This window comes from Daphnia pulicaria, unplaced genomic scaffold, assembly GCF_021234035.1.
Source record: "Daphnia pulicaria isolate SC F1-1A unplaced genomic scaffold, SC_F0-13Bv2 h1tg000133l, whole genome shotgun sequence".
NCBI classification, from domain to species: Eukaryota; Metazoa; Arthropoda; class Branchiopoda; order Diplostraca; family Daphniidae; genus Daphnia; species Daphnia pulicaria.
The window spans coordinates 5,001-12,500 of NW_025804827.1; the positions used below are offsets into that span (position 1 = coordinate 5,001).

Sequence of the window (7,500 nt, forward strand, 5' to 3'; positions counted from 1 at the left end):
CGAAGGTAACCACGAAACTCGCTAACGGACGCCCCGTGTAACAGACACCCAGTCGGTCGCGGAGTCCTACTAGGCCCCCCACTTGCGGACCTTGGCGTGGCTATTGCGATCGCAGAACGACTTATGCAAGAGAGCCGCCAATTCAGGCAGTCTCCATGCAGCGTTAAGGGCATACAACCAAGTGCCGGGAGCGGGGACTTGTTCGACCTTCGAGGGCCCACCCGTTTAACCCCCTGAACGGTTTCACGCACTCTTGAACTCTCTCTTCAAAGTTCTTTTCAACTTTCCCTCGCGGTACTTGTTCGCTATCGGTCTCGTGGCGATATTTAGCCTTAGAAGGAGTTTACCTCCCGCTTAGGGCTGCACGCTCAAGCAACCCGACTCTTGGGAAGGGATCCGATGCACGGTCTCGGCTCGTCTTATCTACGGGCCTGACACCCTCTGTGGGTTGCTCGCCCCGTTCATGGAGACTTGGACGATAGATACCGGACAGACGCGCACGATCCTCCCGAACACCACATTCCTCGGCACCCGCTCAACCGGGCGCGAGGTTCGGTGCTGGGCTCATCCCTGTTCGCTCGCCGCTACTAAGGGAATCCTTGTTAGTTTCTTTTCCTCCGCTTACTGATATGCTTAAGTTCAGCGGGTAGTCTCATCTAAACTGAGGTCAGAATGAATTGTTTGTTTTCAAAAGGAGACAACACTTTATCTAGCTCGGCAGACTTTGGCGTTTTAAAGCCGGGAAAGATTGAATAATTGCCGGTTCAAATTTTTTTTTTTCGAAATAAAGCGAGTCTCTCGTTATTCGCAAAAATTAATTTACGAAAAGTGACAGGGCGTCCTGCGGCTTTTTGTATTGAAACAACGCGTCGTGCGCGAACCAAGCTTGCATAACGAGCGGTTAGAGTGAGTGATAATTCGCGGTGGTCGACACTTCGACACGCCCGGCGCACACACACAACTAAACTCGCGTTGAAGCGGTATATCGCGCACACGCAGCCGACACCTTGTTCGAGAAGATGTGTTTATTTCTAAAATTTTTTTTTGAGTTGGCTCAAAAATTTCCCATCTGTTTTGCCATCGAAAAAGGTTTCTTTTGAATAGAGAGGAAAAAAACAAAACAGGGCGAACCTTCTTTTATTTTTCCCCCTTTTTTGTATTTGAGGCATCGCGGACACTTAAGTCGCGCGGCACCCAGACGTTAGAGATTCGGGAGCTTTTATGCGGTCAGGCCGGGTGAAAAATAAATCTCGCCGCGACCCAACATGCAAAACCAAGACTGAAAAAATCTCTGTTCGTTCATCATTCGACCGACCCTCAGTCAGATGTGGCCCGAGCGAGAAGCTGGGCCGCCATTTACGTTCAAGATTTCGATGCTCCATGTGTTCTGCAGTTCGCATGGATTAGCGCACTTTGCTGCGCTCTTCATCGATCCACGAGCCTAGTGATCCACCGTTCAGGGTCGTATATAAAACGACATATTCGTTTTCTTCTCTCTTTTTCTCCAACCCGCCCAAGCAAATGAATGCGAGGGCGGAGAAAGAAAGCCAGAAAGAAAATGTTCCGATAAACACTCGTACTAGAATTTGGGTTTAGTGTGTTATTGTGATTTTGAATTCTTCCTACTTCATCGAGAGGGCGAAGGGCAAGCTTAAAAAACATTCGGTTTTCAACGGCATAGTGTCGGGCTTTGGAGTGTTAGTCTATACGACGCACACGCACGCAACCACGAGTATCTACGCCCGAAAAGAACGTCCAGAGTAAAGTCTCACACTTTCGTCCCCCACCGAGAATCAAAAAATCCCGAAGACGAAGAGAGAAACAAAAAAAAAACAATTTCGATTGGGCGTATCCGCTTTAAACCACCGCGCATCAGAGCGCCTGATACCCGTTCAAAATCTTGATGTTTTTTTTTTTTTTTTCCGACTCTCCATCCACCGAGTTTTTATTTTTCAAAGTGTTTGATTTAGGGACTAAGACTTTATAAAATCTCCTTTATTGTTCCTTCGGTACTCGCGGCCCAGGCGGGCTATCGTATTCTTCACTCTACTAACGTCAACACTGTGAGCGCCGCTAAAGGTCGAATGAATCTATAGAGACATTCACCATCGAAGCAGGAAGAATTTGCTCACGGCCATAGACCAAATCGAAAGACTTTGTGTTTTTTTTTGAGCCGAGAGGAAAGAAAAATCAATTTGAAAAGGCGAATCCGCTTTAAACCACCGCGCATCAGAGCGCCTGATACCCGTTCAAAATAAATGATTTTCTTCCGTCAACCCACACATAGTTCATACGATGTCTTACGCCGAAAGACTTTTGATGGGGTTTTTTTTGTTTTGCAACTTTTAGTTGTTTCGTGCTCAACCAAAGCCATATGCGCAAAACATTTGTCTTGTTCGTTTATGATCCTTCCGCAGGTTCACCTACGGAAACCTTGTTACGACTTTTACTTCCTCTAAAGGATCAAGTTCGACCATCTTTCAGTCTCGCCGTTGGTAGGCACCGCACGGGCAGAGATTGCTCCCCACTCGACGGCACCCCGACAAGCCCGTCCGAAGGCCTCACTAAATCATTCAATCGGTAGTAGCGACGGGCGGTGTGTACAAAGGGCAGGGACGTAATCGACGCGGGCTAGTGACCCGCGCCTACTAGGGATTCCTGGTTCATGGGGATCATTGCAGTCCCCAATCCCAACCACGAAGGAGGTTCAGCGGTTACCCGGTCCTTTCGGACAGGGAGAGTGAAACACGCTGATTCCTTCAGTGTAGCGCGCGTGCGGCCCAGGACATCTAAGGGCATCACAGACCTGTTATTGCTCACTGTCACGCGGCTGGACGCCGCTTGTCCCTCTAAGAAGACTGCGTGACGGACGCGAGAGCAGAAGGTATCGCCGGGGATGACGACGACCGAATAACAATAGAGCCAGCCCCCGCGAGACATTCCCGACAAAGCCCCGCCATACCTCATCCGCCAGGCAACCAACCCGTGAAGGCCGTACACCCGACGAACAAAGCACAACGAAACCAAGCCGAGAGATTGCCTCACTAAAGGAACCAGTCCCACCGAGACCCGAATCGCCGCCACCTGATCCCGACGCCTCCGTACTCCCTTCGGTTTCAATTGATAAAACCCGTCACCTATTTAGCAGGCTAGAGTCTCGTTCGTTATCGGAATTAACCAGACAAATCGCTCCACCAACTAAGAACGGCCATGCACCACCACCCACCGAATCAAGAAAGAGCTCTCAATCTGTCAATCCTTCCAGTGTCCGGGCCTGGTGAGGTTTCCCGTGTTGAGTCAAATTAAGCCGCAGGCTCCACTCCTGGTGGTGCCCTTCCGTCAATTCCTTTAAGTTTCAGCTTTGCAACCATACTTCCCCCGGAACCCAAAGACTTTGGTTTCCCGGAAGCTGCCCGTCGAGTCATTGGAGTAACTCCGACGGATTGCTGGTTGGCATCGTTTATGGTTAGAACTAGGGCGGTATCTGATCGCCTTCGAACCTCTAACTTTCGTTCTTGATCAAGGAAAACATTCTTGGCAAATGCCTTCGCTGTTGTTCGTCTTGCGGCGGTCCAAGAATTTCACCTCTGTCGCCGCAGTACGAATGCCCCCGTCCGTCTCTATTGACCATTACCTCGGGTCCAAAAGTAAAAGACCAGCAAAATCGGACCGAGGTCCTATTCCATCATTCCATGCTGCGATATTCAGGCGTTGGGATACACCTGCTTTGAGCACTCTAATTTGTTCAAAGTAAACGTTGCCGGCCGCCCGAGACACCCGGTGAAGGGCACCCCGAACGATTGACTGGGTGGAGCGAATCGAGTCAACTACGACCAAAATTTAAAAAAGAACCCGAAAGAACTTTCCAACTCTGGCCGCAGATACAACAACGACGCACCGACCACCACTCCGGCGATGTTGTCCGACCGTGAAGAGAGTCGGGCTTTGACACCCGGGCTCCCAGAGCGTGAAACGCAACACCCTTGATTCAGAGCGGCGCCGCCCGGCCGAAGACAGACATCCGACTACGAGCTTTTTAACCGCAACAACTTTAATATACGCTATTGGAGCTGGAGTTACCGCGGCTGCTGGCACCAGACTTGCCCTCCAATGGTTCCTCGTTAAAGGATTTAAAGTGTACTCATTCCAATCACGGGGCCTCGGAAGAGTCCCGTATCGTTATTTTTCGTCACTACCTCCCCGTGCCGGGAGTGGGTAATTTGCGCGCCTGCTGCCTTCCTTGGATGTGGTAGCCGTTTCTCAGGCTCCCTCTCCGGAATCGAACCCCGATTCCCCGTTACCCGTTGCAACCATGGTAGGCGCGTAACCTACCATCGACAGTTGATAAGGCAGACATTTGAAAGATACGTCGCCGGCGCGAAGGCCGTGCGATCGGCGTGAAGTTATCCAGAGTCACCAAAATTGGTACGGTGCGCGAGCCCGAAAGCCCGGCCCCGACTGGTTTTGATCTAATAAAAGCACCTCTTCTGCGAGCCCGAAAGCCCGCAGTCGAGGCTCGAGTGCATGTATTAGCTCTAGAATTACCACAGTTATCCAAGTAGGATGGAGTGGATCTAAGGAACCATAACTGATTTATTGAGCCATTCGCGGTTTCGCCGTCTAGCGGCTTGTACTTAGACATGCATGGCTTAATCTTTGAGACAAGCATATGCTACTGGCAGGATCAACCAGGTATTTCGTGTATGTTTGTTTGATATGCATCCGGCGAGTTGCGGGTTTTTATTTCGCCCACGCATCACCAAACACACACCAAATCAACACGTTTTTCGTTTTTTTTCTTTTTCTTCGGAAACTAAAATTTTTGATCGCAACGCCTGGCGTGTCACAGCGAGTCCCAGTGAAGAGAAACACCGATCCGATCCGTTTGTTGGATTTTTTTCATTTCAATTTCCAAAGTCAAAGACCATTCAACGGTCTATGAGCCCAAAGTGAATCGGATTCATTCGACCGGTCTTGATATATTCATCAACTTTTTTTCCCGTATTACGGTTTTCGACGGTCATATGTGGCGTGCTGTATGCTCATAAGTCAAGCCTGCTTTACTAAGCTGACAAGCATACATCTTTTAAATTTTTGTGGGCTCAGAGTTTTATTTTTATTTTTCCACCGCCGAGGCACACTCTCGCATCACCCCGCACGACACACACACACACACACACCTCACCGCTCAACGGTCACACGAGGCAGAATTTTCCGCAAAGACTTTCGAAGAGAAAGAGAAAACTCGGAACAACCGCGGTCAGAGGCCAGCATAGAGGCATCGTATAGAAAGTCATGGGCGGAAAAAAACAAATCATTTCAAGTCGAGACAAGCAACCAGACTACCCCTATAAAAGTGCGCAATTCTTTAAGAGTTCACCGAAGAATGACCGAGATCAAGTATGCACGAAACGAACATATTCCAAGGGCAGCTGAATAAGCGATTCTGCGCCGAAGCGCGAGAAAAGCAAGCGGTACACCGATGGGGATCGTTTTTTTATCGTGTTAGATTCGTTGTTGTCAAGCAAGGATTCTCAAAATGTTTTTTGCATTGCACCCAAGTTTCGTACTGATTACTTGTCGCAGACCGGTGACTGTCAAAAAAAATTTTTTTACGTTTTTTCTTGAGAGGTCACTGCCTACACACAACTCCGGGCGGGCCGTACACTCACAGCCGTTTGAATTCTCCCTTCGTGTGTCATGGCCATAACTGAGCGTACATCTTACCGGGCGCCGAGTTGATCTGGCTTGTTCGATGAACGTTCGGGATACGTACAATCGATATAGCTCCAACCGTAACTCGTTTGTAATTACGCCGGCCATACTCAGCGGGCGCTCAGCTCAGCTCTCGATATCTTCCGTCGAAGGGAAGTTCGTAGTAAAAGAGAGTCAGAGTCGACGCCACATTTTGCGGTCCTCGCATCTCATCCGATTTTTGAATTTTATAGATTTGCCATCACTTCCACCCAATTCTCTCGTATATTTCAATCTCTTGACTTTGTCCGACCGGGCCGTCTTCGCCCCCCTTCAACTCCGTCCATCTCCACTTCTGTGTTCCACACAACGAGCTTCCGTCAAACGGCAAAATGTGAAATATGCGCACGCCGCACGAAATAATTTGAAAGCGTTCTGTTTGGTGGCTTTTTTATTTTTTATCTCTCGGCTCACACACACACACACACATTTCCGCCTGAACGGTAATTTTTTTTGATACGGTGTCAAAAAGTGAAAAGACGCGCACCATTTTCTTTTCTCTTCCGTATCGTCGCTGACGGTAAACGCTGATGGTTATGATGCCGTAAGTTTGGAAGAAAGAATCTTTCCCGTCTTGTCTTGTTACGGTAAAATAACAAAGAACAAGCGTCCGATTTCTCTCACAGACGGCCACAGACAAACCACACGTGCCGAAGAAACGAAACGTCCGAAACCAAAAAAATGTTTGACGCGCGCACCTCTTCTGAACTTTTCGACCAAGAGTCGTTGGATCGAGTGACGAGCTTCTCAGCTGTCGCACCAATCGGTGAAGCGGGCGTTTGAATTCCCGTCCACATCGCGGTTCGGATATATTTTTACATATACCGACCATCGGAAATTTCGAAAACGGTTTTACCGAAGGAATGATATTTCACACACCGACAGCTCATCGAGTTCGTCTCCGTTCAACGGTTTTTTTTTTTAAGACTTTTTGATCGCATGGGGCTAAACTGGTTAGAGCAAAGCCGCGATCCAAGCAGTGAAAAAAAAACAAAGACAGTGCAAGCGCGATCGAACGGAATCGAAACTAAAATCATGTGAAGTGGCGGGCGGAAAGGAGCTCAGCTACGGTGGAAATGAAACTACAACTAACGCCGAACCGGACAACTTCCCATTCTGCGTCTTCGTTTCATTTCCCAAAGCTCCCCGTCGATACCAAAGTTTTTGCGTCGAAGCTACTAAAGAAATTTCGCGCTTTCCTTTTCGCCTCTTTCGCCTTCCCTTCGATATCTATCCAACCACCGGCTTCGACTTTATTTCTTTCACCCGTCTATTCGCCCGATAGTCGACGGTCGGCCATTCTTTGGTATCGGCCAGGCGGACTAACAAGAAGTAAGACTCGTTTGAAAAATTTGGACCGGGCTTTACAATCGCTGCTTGTCGTAATGTCGCAAATTTGAAAAAAATTTTCAATTCGAGAAACCAAACTATTCGACACTTCGAAAATTTTTGGGACTCTGAAAATTTTTCCGAGTTTAGGAATCGAGACCTCTTCTATACTAAGGAAAACCACTAATGTTCCGCCGCATAATGTCTCCGTTTTCCGGCTCATTTTTAGCGATTGGACGGGGACATTGCCCCATCCAACCGCCAGCCGACTTTCAGGAACCGTCGTTTTCAAAGTTGGGACTTAGAAAATTTTCGACGAGTGGGAATTTTTTACGGTCGCAAGTCATCACGACACGCCCGACCAACCCATTTGAGAGCCGCCACGCCTCGACGGTGTGACGGCTTTTTTTCGAATCG

General features: G+C 48.7%; 3 non-coding genes across 3 annotated transcripts in view; all 3 read right to left on the reverse strand.

The window, feature by feature from the left end:
• Positions 1-670, reverse strand: part of LOC124319189 — a 4,575-nt gene extending 3,905 nt beyond the window's left edge. Inside the window, exon 1 of the ribosomal RNA XR_006912882.1 lies at positions 1-670. This exon is cut by the window's left edge and continues 3,905 nt beyond it. This is a non-coding gene — a ribosomal RNA (large subunit ribosomal RNA).
• A 641-nt stretch (positions 671-1,311) lies between these two features.
• On the reverse strand, positions 1,312-1,464 carry LOC124319187. The gene has a single exon (XR_006912880.1). It is a non-coding gene; the product is annotated as a 5.8S ribosomal RNA (ribosomal RNA).
• A 936-nt stretch (positions 1,465-2,400) lies between these two features.
• Positions 2,401-4,695, reverse strand: LOC124319194. The gene has a single exon (XR_006912888.1). It is a non-coding gene; the product is annotated as a small subunit ribosomal RNA (ribosomal RNA).
• Between the last annotated feature and the right edge of the window lie 2,805 nt (positions 4,696-7,500).